Source organism: Palaemon carinicauda, chromosome 42 (assembly GCF_036898095.1).
Source record: "Palaemon carinicauda isolate YSFRI2023 chromosome 42, ASM3689809v2, whole genome shotgun sequence".
NCBI classification, from domain to species: domain Eukaryota; kingdom Metazoa; phylum Arthropoda; class Malacostraca; order Decapoda; family Palaemonidae; genus Palaemon; species Palaemon carinicauda.
Window position 1 is genome coordinate 6,529,184 of NC_090766.1, and position 2,500 is coordinate 6,531,683.

The 2,500-nt window shown below is 34.2% G+C and overlaps 2 protein-coding genes across 2 annotated transcripts in view; one reads left to right on the top strand and one right to left on the bottom strand.

The window, feature by feature from the left end:
- Window positions 1-2,500, top strand: part of LOC137632738 (uncharacterized) — a 190,286-nt gene that overhangs the window by 164,490 nt on the left and 23,296 nt on the right. The window lies entirely within an intron of this gene.
- Window positions 1-2,500, bottom strand: part of LOC137632915 (uncharacterized) — a 19,553-nt gene that overhangs the window by 8,591 nt on the left and 8,462 nt on the right. The window lies entirely within an intron of this gene.

The following is a 2,500-nucleotide window of genomic DNA, read 5'->3' on the forward strand; positions in this document are numbered from 1 at the left end:
CTAGAAGGAAAGATGGCAATATTTGGATTTTTAGAATTACATATATTGTATAGTAACGTTTCATGATATAAGCCTATAGTTCTGGGTATAGGTTGATTCTCCTTTCTCTGACATAGGCCTAAGATGCCGTCTTTACATTACAAAGGTTGAAAATTAACAATAAGATTTTCAGTTGAATAAGTCCTTCTGAAAGTATATTGCAAAAGTTACTCTGAAAAAAATTTCTCTAACATAGGCCTAAGCTGCTGACAAAACTACAAAGGTTGCGAATTGATAAAACGATTTTTAGTTTAATATGTTCTTCTGAAAGTATATTGCAAAAGTTACTCTGAAAAAAAATTATCTAACATAGGCCTAAGCTGCTAGCTTTAGACTACAAACGCTGCTATTTAATAAAACGATTTTCAGTTGAATAGGTCTTTCTGAAAGTATAAAATAAAAGTTACTCTGAAAAATGAGAAAAAAAAAAATGAGGGGAGCAAACCCAGCAGTTGGTCTTGGGTGTGATAATCTTTATTCATAAATCTATGATAACGCATTTCTTATCTGGTTCCTCTAATCTCTTAAACCACAAAGTTCGATTTCTCTATTATTGTCTTTCTCAAATTTTCGTCTTATATTCGAAAACAGATCGTTTTGGGTTAGTATAGACAGACTATAATTTTGTCTCGTGAGTCTAGAAATAGGCCTAGGTACAGTGACACACCATGGACCTACAGATCTCATAGATGTATTCTAGACTCTAGAAGGTCTCTTGAATTAACTATCTTGAACTACGCAATCATACTACTTGAGAGAGAGAGAGAGAGAGAGAGAGAGAGAGAGAGAGAGAGAGAGAGAGAGAGAGAATATATATAAATTCTAAACTAAACCACAGTTTTGTTTTAAATACACAAATCTTTTGTAAACAATCAAAAGTATTTGACCCCTAGAACATAATCTACACGCATTTTTTTATATGATTTCGGGAAAAAAATAAGACCAGAATACCATGTAAAACACAAGTTTACAACTATGAGCCACCCGTTGAGATACTACCGCTAGAGAGTTATGGGGTCTTTTGACTGGCCAGACAGTACTACATTGGATCCTCCTCTCTGGTTACGGTTCATTTTCCCTTTGCCTACATACACACTGAATAGTCTGGCATATTCTTTACATATTCTCCTCTATCCTCATACACCTGACAACACAGATTACCAAACAATTCTTCATCACCCAAGGGGTTACTGCACTGTAATTGTTCAGTGCCACTTTCCTCTTGGTAAGGGTAGAAGAGACTCTTCAGCTATGGTAAGCAGCTCTTCTAGGAGAAGGACACTCCAAAATCAAACCACTGTTCTCTAGTCTTGGGTAGTGCCATAGCCTCTGTACCATGGCCTTTCACTGTCTTGGGTTAGAGTTCTCTTGCTTGAGGGTACACTCGAGCACACACTCCTATCTTATTTCTCTTCCTCTTGTTTTGTTAAAGTTTTTATAGTTTATATAGGAGATATTTATTGTTACTCTTCTTAGAATATTTTATTTTCCTTTTTTCCTTTCCGCACTGAGCTATTTTCCCTGTTGGAGCCCCTGGGCTTATAGCATACTGCTTTTCCAACTAGGGTTGTAGCTTAGTAAGTAATAATAATAATAATAATAATACTCTATCCGACATCAGTGGGGAGACACGTCCTTGCAGACACGAACAGATGATTGTTAAGCCCTTTTATTGTCTGCCAACATGTAATGAAATACCGTAACGCATGAATATCACCGTGCAATATGTGCTTAGTGGCATGCAATGGTTATTTCTAATCGATATTTTCCTATTCTTGTCCACAAACACGCGGCTATCCATCATGATCAATGGTTAGGTGGTGAAAAAAGGAGTGATATTGAAATACAAAGACAGTAAAATACTGAAGTAATCTTATGCTGAAATTATTTCACGGAGTTATTTTATGCTGGAATTACTTTACACTGGAATTATACTGTTGAAATTATTTTCCGCTGAAGTTATTTCATGATTAGTTTAGACTGGAGTTATTTTACATTGGATTTATTTATGCTGGAGACATTAAACGATTTAATTATTTTACGATGGAATAATTTTATGACAAAATTACTTTATTCTAAAATTATTTAACACAAGTTATTTTATGCTGAAATCATTCTCTTGTTTGAGGATACACTTGGGCACAATATTCTATCTAATTTCTCTTCCTCTTGGTTTGTTAAAGTTTTTTATAGTTTATGTAGGAAATATTTATTTTAATGTTGTTACTGTTCTTAAAATATTTTATTTTTCCCTGATTCCTTTCCTCACTGGACAATGTTCCCTGTTGGGCCCCTGGGCTTATAGAATCCTGCTTCTCCAATTAGGGTTGGAACCTCTTTTGTATAAAACATAGTGGTTGATACTCATATAACGTATATTTTCAAAATTTCGATTAAAACATTTTCTTTAATAATAATAGTAGTAGTAATACGGATAATAATAATTATGGGAGCAATGAGT